The following is a 16,570-nucleotide window of genomic DNA, read 5'->3' on the forward strand; positions in this document are numbered from 1 at the left end:
CACAAGTAGACGGAGAGGCAGGCAGAGAGAGAGAGAGGGAAGCAGGCACCCTGCTGAGCAGAGAGCCCGATGCGGGACTCGATCCCAGGACCCTGAGATCATGACCTGAGCCGAAGGCAGCGGCTTAATCCACTGAGCCACCCAGGTGCCCCCAACAACTGCATTTTTAATCTTATTTGATTTTAAGTTAAAAGTAGCCACATGTGGCCAATGGTGACCAATTGGAGGGGCAGGTCTAAGGAGGGGCTCATCGTGTGGCACATCGACTCTCCCAGAAAACAGTCATAATTAAAGATTTTATTTATTTATTTGAGAGAAAGGAGAGAGAGCATGAGTAGGGGGAGGGGCAGAGGGAGAAGCCGCTCTCCCTGGAGCAGGAGCCTGATGTGGGGCTCTGATCCCAGGCCCCTGGGATCATGACCTGAGCCAAAGGCAGATACTTAACAAACTGAGCCACCCAGTACCCGAAAACAGTCATAGTTAACACCAAGTTCCCCACAGGGGCTAGGCAGGATGTGAGGTGTACTCTTTTCATCACCCCATTTCCTTTTCTTTAATTTTTTTTAATTTTATTTATTTATTTGACACAGAGAGAGATCACAAGTAGGCAGAGGCAGGCAGAGAGAGAGAGAGAGAGAGAGAGAAGCAGGCTCCCCACTGAGCAGAGACCCCCGACATGGGGGTCCATCCCAGAACCCTGAGATCATGACCTGAGCCGAAAGCAGAGGCTTAACCCACTGAGCCACCCAGGCGCCCCACCCCATTTCCTTTTCATGGCAACCACAGTAGATGGGTGGCCTTAGACACTATTTTGCAGACAATAAGCCTGAAGCTTGGGGAAGATAAGTCTCGTTACTGAGAAGAGACTCCAATTCTGGCAGGCCAGAGTGGAGGCTAGGAGAAAGAGGGTAGGCTTTCTCCACACCCCAGGGGTCTGTGTGATAGGCCGGGCTCTGTAGCACATGTCATCTCATAGGGTCCCTGGAGAAAGATGACACAGGACTATACAGGGTCCTTCTGACACCTCTGGGTGGCTAGGAATATTACTGTCATTTCTCTGGTTAAAGAAAGCTTGACATTCCCCCCAGGACAGGATGGCCCACCCAAGCTGGGGCCTTGCTTTACCCTCTTTTCTGTGAGCCTCAAACAAGAGGAAATGTTATAGCAGGAGGGATTTATGTTAGAGATGAAGGGTACTTGGCAGGCCCTGGAGTGAGCTTCAAGGAAGACAACACAGCTCCATCTTTGAAGAACCATAAAAGCAGTATAGCTTTCTGTCTGGGATCACGATGACAGGGTTCGGTCCAGAGGCAAGGGGAGGACAAGATGACCCCCCACAATGGTTCCTCAGAGCCTGTAACTTTTTCTGCGATTTGTCATTAAAATCCCTCTGTACATTACTTGAGGAAAGGAAATATGGAGCAAGATTTAAAGAAATAACTAGGATGGGGTGCCTGGGTGGCTCAGTGAGTTAAAGCCTCTGCCTTCGGCTCTAGTCATAATCCCAGGGTCCTGGGATCGAGCCCCACATGGGGCTCTCTGCTCAGCAGGGAGCCTGCTTCCCTTCCTCTCTCTCTGCCTGCCTCTCTAACTACTTGTGATCTCTGTCTGTCAAATAAATAAATAAAATCTTTAAAAAAATAAAAATAAAAGTAAAGAAATTACTCGGACTAATTTCTTTCGACGGGGGGGGGGGGGGGGGGGCTCTTGCATAGATTGATTCTCCCAGGATTCATCTCTTCTTTGCTAACCCTTGGTTTCTTCTCCTCTTCTCAGGAGAAGGCTGCTCCTTCCTCCCATGAATAGCTTCATCTTCCTCACACTCTCTGAGTCTTATAATAAGAAGCTGTTCCAGCGAATTCTGCCATTGGGACCAATGGTCTGTCTGTCTTGCATTGGCTGGAACATTCTCTGTTCCTGGGTCTGAGACTTCTCTACCTGCAGCAAGTGACATGAGGCTTTCCTTTCTGATCAGATGCTCCATCCCAAAAACAGAACAAAACTTCCATCACCCTCATGCTCTCTACCAACTGGAGGGGGTTGGAGTGGGGGGGGGGATGCTGGGTGTTGCTAGGCAACCAGCTGTTCTGCTCACTCTCTCCCCACCCCAGAAAACAGCCAGGTCACCAGCATGAGTCTAGAAACAGCTTTACATTTTCCTTCTAATTCCTTTTCCTGTTTGTTTGTTTGTTTGTTTTAACCATTGCTACTTTTGTTCCTCTAAGATCAGGCTCTCCATTGTTTTTTCCACAATCTTGCTAACTGGATGAAAAACCAAGATCCCTCCTTCATTTGCAGCACAATTACACAGATCTACATTGCATGCAGATGTCCAGGGTAGCTTCTTTATTCCTCTACAAATAATATCTATGTAGTAATCCGATTTTCCTCCCAGGCCCCCACCCCATTTGTAGCTGGAGGAAGGGGAGGGGAGAGAAGAAAACAAAAGGCAAGGCAATGCAGTAAATATAGTCTCCTTCTATAATCTAATAGTTTCCTCATTCTCTTCAGGGTTCCTCTGCCTTCTGGTCTCCAACAGCAGCTCCCACCCTCTGCCAACCCCCTCAAGATGGTGTCCCAGCCTGTGTGGATGGCAGGTGGTTTTATGACCTCATGCACTAGGGTAAAGGGGCCCTTGTCCTTGAATGAACATGTGACTGGTATCTCCTGAGAAGGACGGGCTACAAGATTTGCAGGGCTCTTGGCCAAAGGAAAATATGAGGTGCTTTGTTCAAAAATTGCTAAGAATTTCGAGATGGTGACATGGGAGCATGAAACCAAATGCAAACCCTTCTAATCACGGGCCCTGTGAACTGTCAGGCCCACACAATTGGCCTCATCCCTGGTGTTCATGTGCAGACCAGCCTCTTGTTAAAGTCTATGGCCGGGTGAAGGCTGTTGGAGTCTGTTCTCCTGAGACTCGAGACTTGGTCAGACCCCTTCCTCAGACCGGCACATGACTCTGAACTTTCTTTCCTCTGGGAGGGGTACTGGGTTCCATCTGCCACCAGGGCACAGGAGGTTGGCCTACAGCTCTCTGATATGGAACCCACAAATCCCAGCCCCAGAGATCCCAACTTCAAATCAGTTGGGGAGCCCATCTACCTCATCCTTGTCCCGGGAATGTGGGTACTTCTGGTCCTGCCCATGTCACTTAGAAACACGGGCACTTGGAGGAGATGGACTCAGGGCTTCCCTCTTCCTATGGTGGGGAAGGCAGGCTAGGAGGCCACCTGTCCCCACCCCCACTCAGATCCTAAAAAGGAAATGTAACAGAGGCCCCTGTGTAATGCATCACCCATATGGGCCCCCAGCCTTCAGAGAGGCGTTTATGACACAGGCTTAGTACCCTTGTCCCCATGTCCCTCTTACTGCATGAGCCACTGAGCTCAAAGGGACAGATTCCCTCTGATTCAGTCTATCAGGTCGACTTCTTGATCTACTAAAGTGGAAGCTGAAGTAATTTCAAGAACCTTTACCTCTCTTGACCAACCTAGCTTCCTAATCTTGCTACAGACTTAAAAATCCTATTTCGTGTATCAAAACTGATATTAGCTTTCTTCCATTTTGCAGGGCTGGTATAACCGCCTTAATCCCGCACTCTGTCTCCCAGGAAACTGAAATGGCTTTGTGTTCACATCGCCTGAGTCTTGAGCGGTCAGCGGACCAATTTCACAAGATCAAGTGCCAAAGGACGGAGCCTGTGGCCTCATGGCTCACACGTAGCAGGGAGGCTGGCCCTGCCTAGGTGAGGTCCCTGTGCTAGATAGGCAAGGGCGGGAGATTCAGAGGTTCCCCCCTTTCAGATGAAATTAGAAAGAGAAGCAGATGTGAATTTTGCAAAAGTGAGTGGAGGTGAACAGGTGCAAGAAAATGGGAGGGGGGAAGGGAGGTAGCCAACCTGGATTAGAGGGGCAGTCCCCAGCTCCTGCTCACCCTGCCAGAGTGGGAAATGCCAGTCTACTAATGTTTTTACAGATTTTTTTCATGTTTTTAATGTTGACAGTTCATTCAATTTTCTAAAAATAATGAAACTGTGTGGTACATCACATAGGAACCAAACAAAGCATGTTTTCTGGCTGAACCCAACCACTAAAAGAACGGAAGGAAGACTGGATACCAGGAACTGGAAGGTGGGGCGAGGCTGGAGGGGCAGATCTTGCAGGATTATGTGGTATTCTGAGAGAAATGTATTCCTGGGAATACATGGGAAGCCATGACATGGTCTCAAACAAGGCAAAGTCACCACCAAGTTTGTATCTTGAAGAGACCCCTCCAGTTGACGTGTGCAGCCTGGTTTGAAGGAGAGAGAGTAGACACAGAAAGACCAGTTAGGAGGACGGAGCTGAGGATGCGGTGGCAGAGAGCAAGGAGCGATATTTAAAAGGTGACACCTTAGCCTTAGAGGTTGACAATCATTAAATAAGCCAAGAGTTGATTCCCTGGCACAAGCCAAAACCAAATGTTAAGATCAACTTGGGAACTGGCAGGGATGTGGACCAATGGAAACTCTGGTTCATTGCTGATGGGAACGTGTAAAAGTCCTCCCAGCTTGGAGAACAGTCTGACACTTTCTTTGAGAACTTAAACATGCTTCTCCCACGTGACCCATTCTTTTCATTTCTAGGCGTCTACTCAAGAGAAACGAAGTCACGTGTCCCCACGGTGACTCAGACACACATCCACAGCCACTTCATTCACAACAGCCCCAAACAGGAAACAATCAGAAAGTCCATCAATGGGTGAGTAGATACAGAAATTGTAGTGTGTCTGCCCCATGGAATGCTACTCCCCTAGCTATTGATCCATAACCACATGAGTCAGCCTCACCTCATTCTACTGGGCAAAAGAAGCCAGCAAAAGATACATGCACTATGACTCATGTATATAAAATTCTACAAAATGCGAATGAATGGGAAGACCTATCAGTGGTTGCCTGAGGGTGGGTGGGTAAGAGGTGAATTTCAAAGGGCCATTAGGAAACTGTGGGAGACAACAGAAAAAAAAAATTTTTTTTAAGATTTTATTTATTTATTTGACACAGAGAGAGAGCACAAGCAGGGGGAGCAGCAGGCAGAGGGAGAGGGAGAAGCAGGCTCCCAGATGAGCAAGGAGCTGGATGTGGGACTCGATCCCAGGACCCCGGGTCCATGACCCAAGCCCAAGGCAGCAGCTCAACCAATTGAGCCACCCAGGAGTCACGGCAACAGAAATTTTTATCTTGAGTGTAGTGATGGTTTCTACATATATACCAAATTGTATACTTTAAATATGTACAGTTTAGCACACTTCAATTATATCTCAATAAAACCGGAAAAACATTAACTCAAGGAACCGGAATGAAACATTCTGAGAAGGAGAGCCCCACCTCCACGCTGGCTCTGCATTTCCGCCTCTTTTAACCCAACTTCTAATTTTAGACAGAAAATAATAAAGAGAGGGGAAAGACACCAAAGTGAGATCTCGCTTTACAAAGGTGTTGAAAATATATTAAACACTGAGATTTACCATAATAAATGAAATGAATAATTTCAGATCTCTCTTGTCAAATGTTAAAAAAAAATTTTTTTTTAATTAGCAAGTACAGAGAAAACTAATGTGAGTTAATCATTTTAAGGAATCTATCCTATTATGTTCTAATGAGTGGTTTTTTAAAATTTGATTTTATTTTTGTAATGGAAGTTTATATTTCCAAGACTTCCTAAAGGGGCTTTCCGGTTACATATTTTTAAAGTACAATTTGAAGAGAACAAGTCAGCTTTTAAACAATTATACAATGATGTTCCCACAGGGCACAGACTTGGAAACTAACCGGTCCTTAGGTTCAGTGCCTGTCTTTGCTTGTTTATTGTGAGGCTTTGGGCAAGTCCCGGTGTCTGTCAGAGCCTTGCTTTCTCCATTTGGAACACAGAGCTAATGACCCCTTCACCTCCAGTAGCACAAACTGTAGAGACTGAACAAGGATTTCCTCCCTTGATAGTGGTAGCTGTTAATTACTAGATTTTACACTCAGTCCTGAAATTGCTGCCTCCCAAAAAGATATTTGAAAGGAGGAAATTGCAAGACTCCTTCCCTTCGTTCAAGTCTGAATATTGATCATACAATGAACCGGATGGTTCTGGATGCATCATAAAATGTTCTCAAAACAATCCCGCTTTTCGTTCCTCACCTGCCAAGCACCTGAACCACAGCCTTATGAAATATGACACGAGTCCTCTTTTATAGCCAAACATTCATCTTCAGACTCCTTGGCATTCGAGTCCCTCCAAGTTATTTTATTATTTCCAAGAAACTGTAACTGAGCTTTTTTATATACCTTCTGTTGTCATAAGAGTGATCGCACATAAAGCATGTCAACCACATATGAGTAAGGCATCCTTCATGTGGTTTATGGTTTCCTTGAGTCAGCTACTCTCTGGGCTGGGTCAGCTGACAGCTTTGAGAGGGTACTGACCATGGCTTTTCAAGGAAAGTAAACCTGGGACCTGTAGAAGGTCCTTCCTTGAGTTCAGCCAGCAGTCTGGGGCCCTCCAAAGCAGCTCTTAGCAGAGGGGGGCCTGCTCCCCGGTGCAGCCACAGTGCTGAGCTTGTGCTAGATGGCTAAGGACCAGCCCTCCCCCTGTTCCTCACCCTACCCTACCCGCACCTGAGGTTCCAGCTGCAAGATTTCAGCCCCAAGGTCACCTCCCCCTTTCCTCTCTCATCTTCCTGTTCCAATGAGACAGACCTGGTTCCAGCTTGCCTTCCTGGGCCTCAATATCTCAGTCTTTAATATGGGGATAGAAAATATGCCAGCGCCGGGTTTTTTGCTTTTTTTTTTTAAATAAGGATCAAATCAGATGGTGGCGGCAAACACGCTTTGTAAATTACCCAGAGGTGCGCTGTTATTGTCATTATCATTCTTGCTTTTCGTCAGGGAGCCCCAGGCTCAGCAGTGTGCATATAAACAGACTCTGTTTGCAACTGTGTCCCCGAAGAAGCGCTGCTCCCAGGAGCTGGCTCAGCCCAGAACTGAAGGAATCATCCACCGACTTCAGGGAGCACGGGCCTCCCCCCAGATCTCCCGCCTCCTAAAGGGATGGTGCGAATCCCCCAAAAGTTATGAAAAGTAATTTTAGTCTCATTAATTCTGGAAACAAGCAAATACAGAGGGAGAAGGAAAATGACAACCTGAAGCACCTGGGGGCATGAGGGTGTGAGGACCCCAGACTCCTGGACTCCCCCACAGACGAGCGGACAGCCATGGGGAATGGGAGGGGTGGGATGAGGCCTGGGATGGGGCACCCAGGACAGGGCTGGAGCCTGCAGGACTGACAGGAGCTCACCAGAGGGAGTGGAGTGCACAGGACTGGGGTGGGGTGCACAAGAAGAGGTAGGGGTTAGGCAGGGAGTAGACGGAGGATGGGGCAAGGATGGGGGAAAGCGGCAGGGGCCACCCCCCAGGGCAGTTGGGGGATGCCTGGCTGCCACTTCCTACACCCTCCAGGTTGACCAAGAGTTATCCAGAGAAAGAAACAGGAGCAAGAACATGTCAGATGAAGGGAATAGCCTATCCAAGTGTTAGGGGTTGAATTGTGCCCCCAAAATTTCATATGTTGAAGTCCCACACCCCAGCGCCTCAGAATGTGACCATATTTGGAAGCAGGCTCATTGCAGGTGTAATTAGTTGAGATGAGGTCATTAGTAGGGGTCCTATTCAGTACAACCTGTGTTCTCATTCTGAGAAAATGGGGACAAGGTGACATAGAGAATGCCGTGTTGAGAGACCTAGAAGACAGCCATCTAAAGCCATTGAGAGAGATCTCGAACAGATTCCCTCTCACAGCCCCGAAGGAACCTGCCTGCCCAGACATTGACCTTGGACTCCTGGCCCCCAGAACCGTGAGCTAATAAACCCATGCTGTTTAACCCACCTGGTCCGTGGGGCTTTGTTACAGCAGCTCTAGCCGACAAGCACCAAGTCACAAAGGCCTGAATGAAAGGGCATGGTGTGGCGCACTGTGGACCCTTTGTAGCCAAGTAGGGAGCAGAAGCGGTACAGATGAAATGTGGGAGAAGGAGGCTCAGAGCCACATTCAGGAGTTTAGGGTTTGTCTCGGGTCAGTGGGGGGACAAGGAGGCCTTCTAGCCAGCAGGGAAGGTGGTCAGTTAGGGTTTCAGGAAACCCACTCTGGCTGCAGACTGGAGGAAGCTGCCACAGCCACCTACCCAAGAGACAGAGTTCAAGGACAAGGAGTGGTGGGAATTGGAAAGTTCCAGGCATGTGTGGGCCTCCTGGTCAGCAGGACTCCCAGGGGCCCGCAGCAGGTTGGGGTTCGGGGGGCGCGGAGGGGCACGGATCAGTCTGTGCTACCATGACCGCTCCACACACTGGGCAGCTGGACCTGCAGACGTTTGCGCTCTCACAGTCTAGAGGCTGGGAGTCCAAGAGCAGGGTGTCAGCAGGGTCGACTTGTCCTGAGGCCTCTCCCCTCGGTTTGCAGATTGAAGTCTTCTCCCTGTGTCCTCCCATGGTTGTCTCTGTGTGTGTGTGTCTGCGTCTCACACCCCTCTTCTTGTAAGGACACCCATTAAGTGGAGTGAGGGCTACCCTAATGACCTCATCCTAATTTTTCAATCCAAATGTACATGTATTGAGCCCATATGAAATAGGACACAGTTAAGAAACGACGCTCTCCCCATCTCCCATTTCCTGCTGACTCACTTGCTTTCTACAATCATGCTGTCTTCTAGAAGGAGCTTACATACGGAAGCTTAGACTCCCCAGAAAGCGGCAGATAGCACAGCCCAGGTGAGCGGCCATCATTTGAAGCTCGCGTGAAACTCGAGTTGCGGCTTCCTGGGTGGGCGCCCTAGTCCTGAGCTCTGTGAAATGAGCAGCCTCGACATCTGCATGATCTTGACTCACAAGGTGTGAATGGAATTGGAATCAGCTGTGACCCCAGTGGCTTCTCCCCACAAAGCCGGGAGTGGTTGACTTTGTGTCAGTAAAGAATTCGAATGCCTGAGTGGGTTCTTTTTCTTTTCTTTTTCTCTTTTGAGAGAGAGAATGCACAAGTGAGGGGAGGGGCAGAGAGTGAGAGCTGTCCTTCCCCCCCCCCCCCCTTTTTAAAGATTTATTTATTTATTAGAGAGAGCATGCAGGAGGAGAGCCAAAACCAAGAGTGAGAAGCTCAACCAACTGAGCCACCCAGGAGCCCCTGTGTGTATTCTTTAAACATGTGTCATCTTGACTCTGGAGATGGTATGAGCGAAGTCACAGCTGGGGCACACGGGGCCTTCCCAAGTCAGCATGGTGCCAGCCAGGAGCACAGAAGGCTCTGGAAGATGGGCCCTGGAGGATGCTGGGCAGAGACCCCTGCCGGGCTTTAATAGAGCCCTCAGCTCCATGTCCCTGAAGTCTGCATTCCAACCTGCTTGTCTGCCTCATTTTATGTACCTCTTTATTTTTTATTTATTTTTTGAAAGAGAGAGAGAGAGACAGAGAGAGTGAGTATGAGCCGGGGAGGGGCAGAGGGAGAGAGAGAATCTCAAGCAAGCTCCACGCTCATCGCGGAATCTCAGACCCCAAGATCATGACCTGAACTAAAATCAAGTGTCAGTTGCATAACCGACTGAGCCACCCAGACACCCCATTTATGTGCCTCTTTAAAGACCCTGTCTTCAAATACAGACACATTCTGAGGTACTGGGGGTTAGCACCCCAAGATCTGAATTTGAGGGGAGACACACTTCAGTCCATAGCAAAGGGACACCCATATTTTGGTTGCTGCTTGTACTCAAAGGCCGTGGCTTGCTGTGACACCTAGAAGAACACAGCACAGGTCGGCTGCTCCCCCAGACTGGCCTTCGGAAGGCGACTGTTTTTCCTGGGAATCTGTTACTGTCTGGGATCAGCCTTCCCAGCATGTTCAGAAACCTAATTTTCATTCATCCAAGTGACTTTATGGAGCTGGCTCCACACCAGACGTTGATTTTCTGGGCACAGAGAAATGACTCCATCTGTCTTGGGGGTGAACTGGCACCAACCAAGTTCAAAGAAAGTGACAAATAAAAAACCACAATGCCAATTTAGTGATTTGCCCTCTGAACTACAGCCATTGGGAGTGCAAGCCTATGACGGGCCAGCAGCCTCTTTCCCTCAGGCCACCTCTAATGAGAGCCGGAGGACCACCAGGGGCCACTTTGTGTGGACAGACTTTCTTGCAGACTGACTGCGCTTTCTTGGCCAGCAGGCAGGCCTCCCGGAGAAAGACTGATGCCCCCAAATTTGCCTGATTAGCCTGGAATCAGAACAAGGAGAGTGAGGAAAACTTAAGTAGAGGCTCTGGGCCCGCACAGCCTGAGGCTCTCTCCCCTGCCAGGGATCAGCCCTGGCAAGCCAGCTTCGATGCCATAGCCAAGATGCCTCCTGCCCTGTCCCTGCTGGGTGGCCCTGCCCACAACTGTCTCCAGGCCCTGGCTTACCAGTCTCCCTCCCACCCCCGTTTTCTACATGATCTATTTCCAAATAGAGTATAATTTAATTGGCCAGACTTCCATCGACTAAAGTTGCAGAACTCTACCAGACTACCCCCACACATGTACCCCCGAATCCCAGAATTCTGGATGTTTCCAAAACCTCTAGTCCCTCACTCATTCATAGACCCTGGATTCCCCACCCAGGGGCAAATCCTAGGCAGGGCAGAGATGTAACTTCTCTGGGCAGAGGTAGATTTTCAGTAAAGCTAAGGGAGCCTCTGCATCAGGACCTCTTGTTTGCTTGGGCCCCAGTGAGAGCTGGAAGACCCTGGGAGCCATAGAGTATTCTAGGTAGAGAGAACAACCAAGAAATCAGCAAACATATCTAATAACTTGCCCAAAGAGATGACAGAAGAAAGGGACCTGAATTCCCAGGGTTCCAGGACTTTGTGGTGGTTTCCTTTCTCGTTCTAAATAAATATTCATTTTCATATCTAAGTTGTACTGTACTTATGTGTTCTTTTTCTCAAAGGGACTCCCTCAACCGACCAGACCTTTGTTCTCTCAAATCGCTGGATCCGCTCCTGCTGCTTTGCCTTGAGTCCTTTGCCTTGAGCTGGGGCAGGGGAGTGGCCCCTCTAAGACAGGCAGCTCTCTTCCTTCCTGACTCACAGAAGCAGACCCAGGAGGTAAGTTGAAATGATGACCCGGAGAAAGAACCTGGAAGTTTTCGGCATAGAGCCTTCGGTGTGGAAGGGAATATTGGATCTGACCTCTGCCTGCACGGGGAACATTGCCCACTATCCCCTGGGCCCTCCACAAGGAGACCACCACTGTTGGGATTACTTGGCTGGCACCTTCATTTCAATGAAAGGAGAGACTTTTCTCTCTTAATAACACATGTCTTCGTGTTCTTTTTCAGGGACATTTTTAAGCTTAAAAGAAAAAAAAATTTTGAAAATGGCTTTAAACGTTAAATCACGAATTTTTGTGCCTCCCCCTCAAATTCAAAATAATGTATTTTTGCAAACGACAGAAACATCAGACATCTTCCCTCAGTCATCTGTCTGTCTGACAGACACATTTTTAGGGACAGACAACTACAGTGCTTAATTTACGTCTTTGTGTGTTTTAACGAGCTTTGTACCATTACTCCTATCTGGGAGTTGCTGCGTGACCCTACGTATCTCATTAGCCCTACATCCGTGTGTTTGTGACCTCTTCACCTGCCTAGAGTTCTCCCCTACCCTGCACTTTGTTTTGTATCTGCCAGTTCCCTCCCCACCCTACCCCCGCGTGAGCTGGGCTCCATATGGGAGTTCTTTGGGTGCCAAATCCTCCCTTCATGCAGGATAAAGTCTGTCACGTACGGACATGAGCAGGGAGTGTGCTAGCCAGGGCCCCATCGGCATGTGAACTGGTGGCAGGGCTCTGGACACTGCAAGCTTCACCTCTGGGAGCAGACATCCACCTCCCCTTTCCAGGGTCTGCTTCCTCCTGCTCTCCGCCCGCACTCCCGGCGGGATCCCCAGACCCTTCGCCTCCCACAGCACACGGTGGCTCCCCCTCCCTCCGTAAGAGCTGCCACCTCTCTGAGCAGCCGTCACAGAAGCTAATGCATGATTCATGGGAGGCTCTTGGCCTGGGAGTGAGCGCCGAGGGAGAGGATCATGAGGCCCACAGAAGCACTTTGGTTCAGGGAACGTTCTTTCATTGATGCACATCTGTGCTGCCTGGAAGTGCATTAAAGAGAATCAGATGTGCTGCTACTTCTAAAATAGCTTTTGAATGTGCAAAGTGCCCAGGGAGGATGGGGAATGGCACAGAGCTGATGAGGCACTGGGCTGCTAGGGCTTCATTCTGGCTTTGTCCTTGAAGCACAAAGCACCCTGTGCCCAGTAGTGACCCTCCTGGGCACTTGGGGAAGAGAGCAGCTTAGGCCTGTCTCAGCAAGCACAGGTCCGCCAAGACTGCAGAGCTCCGGCCCTCCATCCCCTCACCAAGCTCAGCTCTTTTGGGTCTGTGGCCATCTAAGAAACAGGGAGATCTCTGTCATCCTGCCTAATAAGGTGACCTCCCTATAGTCCTCACCAGAAGCCAAGCTTCAGGCAAAGTGGCCAAGGGGCCCAATATCCTGGTTCAGTCCAGCTCCACCACCCACCACCTCGAGGCCTTGTTGGGCAAGCACCAAGCCTGGGAAGAAGGAAAAGTGTGCATTCCTGACTGAGAACTTGCCAGGTGGTAACCCATCAATTTCTGATCTGCTTGACTCTATGCTGTGGGATATGCAGAGAGACCATTTATCCTGAGGGCAAGATCTACAGAGCTGCCAGGCAAAGAACACTGAATGTGTGTGAAGGCCAGGGCTTTGGCCCATGGCACATACAACCATCATGAGTTCCAGCAGTAAGTGATTCAAATCTCAACACCAAGAGGGAACTTATTAATACCCATAGGTGAAGATGCCTTCAGGTACAGCTGTATCCAGGCTAGAAACAATGTTGTCCAGACTCTATAGTGCTATGGTCCTTGATGCTGCCTTCTCCGCTGTTGACTTCACTTTCAGGCAGGCTTGTCCCATGTGGTGCCTTCACAGCTTTGCCAGCCCAGTGGAGGATTGTCCGTTTTGTCCAAGGGCTCAGTGAAAGTCTCTGTGACCAGGAAGATGGATTGAATGATGGGCTTGGGAATGAAGGGTGTCAGCACTACCCAGTCCACACAAAATGAGGAAGGAGATCCCTAGAGGAAACTCAGAGTCATCAGAAGCACAGGGACAGGGGAGCCTGGGTGGCTCAGTCACTTAAACTGCTGCCTTCAGCTCAGGTCATGATCCCAGGGTCTTGGGATTGAACCCCACATGGAGCTCCTTGCTCATTGGGGAGCCTGCTTCTCCCCTCCCCCTCTGCCTGCCTACCTGCCACTCCCCCTACTTGTGCTCTCTCTCACTCTCTCTCTCTATGGCAAATAAATAAATAAAATCTTTTAAAAAAAAAGAAGTGCAGGGACAGTATGCTGGGAAGAGAGAAACACCTGGGACCCAACATGGAGTGTAGACAGGGACCCTGTCAACTGTTCTGTGCTGTTATACAGACTGAAGCAATCATTTGTCAGGTTGTTCTCCCCAGGGCTCAGGTTCTAGCAGTTAGCATTTGAGCTGAGCTGCTGAGAGTAAGCCTGAGTTTTCCAGATTGGAAGGGAGGGAAAAGCATTTCAAGCAGTGGGACCAGCATAAGAAAAGCCACTGAGTTGTGAAAATGCATGGCGCGTTTATAACCACTGATCCCCATTCTTCCCAGCATAGCAGGGCAGCAGAAATCACAGAGTAGGAAGAGCACTGGTTTGGGAGTCAGACATGCTCAGTTTCAAACCCCAGGGCTGCCACTTCCCCTCCATGAAATCTTGGCAGTTCCCTTCCCTTTGCTGGGGTTCAGTTTACTCCTCAGGACACTGACATGCACGAGAGACCCTGAAGTCCCTTATGCCACCGATACCTGGTATTTTTACAGTCCCCTCCCACCCCCAAACATCCCCATCCTGTGCCTTTCCCTGTCCACCTGGGCAGAAAACTACAATTCTCAGGCCCCCTTGCCCTCTGGTTTCCAGGTAGGTTTGGTCTGTGGGAGGCCAAGTGCAAGACTGAACAGTGAAACAGGAAAAGATGCTCAACATCACTAATCATTAGTGAAATCTGAACCAAAACCATAATGAGATACCATCTCACGCCCAAAAGGATGGCTACTATTTAAAGCAACAACAATGACAGAAACAAACACATGTTGGCAGAGATATGGAGACAGTGGAACCCTGGGCACTGTTGGCAGGGATGTAAACTAGGGCAGCCACGCTGGAAACAATATGGGAGCTCCTCAAGAAATTAAAACTGGGATTACCATTCGATCCAGCAATGCCGGGTGTGGGCCTATATCCAAAAAACAGAGATCAGGGTCTCCAAGAAATATTTGTACAGCCATGTTCATAGAAGTGCTATTCATAGGAGCCAAAAGGTGGAGACAAGCCAAGTGTCCATCAACGGAAGAACGGATAACAAAATGTGGTCCAGCCATACAGTGGGATATTATCCAGCCCTTAAAAGGAACTTCAGGAGCGCCTGGGTGGCTCAGCGGGTTAAAGCTTCTGCCTTCAGCTCAGGTCATGATCCCAGGGTTCTGGGATCGAGCCCCGCATCGGGCTCTCTGCTCAGCGGGGAGCCTGCTTCCTCCTCTCTCTCTGCCTGCCTCTCTGCCTACTCGTGATCTCTGTCTGTCAAATGAATAAATAAAATCTTTAAAAGGAAGTTCATTCTGGTACCTGTTACAACATAGATGGAGCTTGAGGATGTCATACTAGGTGAAATAAACCAGAGCCCAAGAGACACTGTAGGATCACACCTATATGTCATCTAAAGTGTCAAATCCAGGGGCACCAGGGAGGCTCAGTCAGTTAAGTGTCCAACTCTCAGTTTTGGCTCAGGTCATGATTTTGCGGTCATGAGATCAAGCCCTGCGATGTGCTTGACATTGAGCATGGAGTCTGCTCGAGATTTTCCCTCTTCCTCTCCCTCTGCCCCTCCCCTCGCTCACGCTCTTCAAATGAATGAATGAATGAATGAATGAATTCTTTTAAAGTAGTTAAATCCATAGAAACAGAAAGCAGAAGGTGGGAGCCAGGGGCTGGGGGAGAGGGTTAGGGGTCAGTATTTGATGGGGACAGAGTTTTCAGTTTGGGAAGATGAGAAAGTTCTGGAGGTGGACGGTGGTAATGGTTGCTCCCCAGTGTGAAAGTGCTTAATGCCACTAAGCTGTACACTCAAACGTGGTTAAGATGGCAAATTTTGTTATGTGTATCTTATCATAATTTTTTTTTTAAAGACCGAGCAGCAGAATGGAGGAAGGAACCAAGATCTGACCCCCACCGTCCGAGCAGAGCCTCCAGCCTGACCGCCCCTCCACGGCTCTGGTACCTGCTGCACAGTAATTCCCTCTGTGGTCCCTTCTCTTGACCATCAGCCACTGCTATGGCTCTGCCCTCCACCTAATGGCCCCAGATCCTGGGCTCTCATGAAACCACTTCTCACCAGTCCCAGGGGGTGGTGGCAGCTTCCAGGTTGCTAATCTCTGAGTTGCCTCAGTATACCCTTTTGGCTTCTTTGCTCACCAGTCACCTGAATAACCAACAAACTCACTCTATTTCAATGCCCAGAACGGTTTCTCTTTTCCTGACCGGGGTTATCTGTGATACACACTAACATGTGTATGGCCAGTGGGCAAGGGGCTCCCCAGCAGTACCCCCCAGCAATCCCTGACTGGCTGGGACACACAGGGAGCCAGCAGACGCCTGGGTGTTTGGCTGCCTCTGGGGCAATCTGTTCAACCACTACCCAGACCCCAGCCAGCCAGCCTGGAGTCTCAATTTCCCCAGCAGGTGGGAACACGTGAGGCAGGCGCTCCTCAGGTGAGAAGGAGAAATCAAAGAGAATCCACCAGCATTCTTGGCATGGTGTTCTGTAAGTAGCTGCAGCATTTCATTATTTATACCTCTTTGGAGTAGACGCTCCGCCTTGAGCCTGAGCTGGGCCCCCATCCAGCCCTGGTATGCCCTGGGCTAACCGTGGGGACTCCTTGGGAAGTTGTCTCAATGACCCCTCAAATCCTTCTGCATTTCCTCCAATGGACCTCTCCTCGTTCAAGATCGGCCATCCTGAGCTCATCTCCCTGCTGACTCCAGGGCCGGCCACTGGCCTCCTAAGGACAGCCCTTCTGCAAAGCCAGGAGAGAGGGAACCCTGCTCCGCTCCCCAGGTGAGCAGAGCCCCCACTCCTCCCTGCCCCCAAAACCTGACGCTTCTTACCCGTAGCCTCCAGCCTGCCTCCCCAACGCAGGCAGATGCATGAAGAGGTCATTTGCCGCTGGACCAAACTCCGTCACAGAGAGCAAAGGTGAGAAGAAATCCTCCTGAAAACCCCAAAACTACCACTGTCCACCTGCTTTGGGGCGGCTGAGTCTATGGAGCCAAAGGCCACAAGCCCCTCCGCATCCTGGCAGACCCAGAACCTTGCAGGTCCACAAGGACAGCTCCCTTCTGCACTTCCAGCCTGACTGGGAAAACAGGA

The sequence above is a fragment of the Lutra lutra genome, chromosome 18 (assembly GCF_902655055.1).
Source record: "Lutra lutra chromosome 18, mLutLut1.2, whole genome shotgun sequence".
Classification (NCBI taxonomy): Eukaryota; Metazoa; Chordata; class Mammalia; order Carnivora; family Mustelidae; genus Lutra; species Lutra lutra.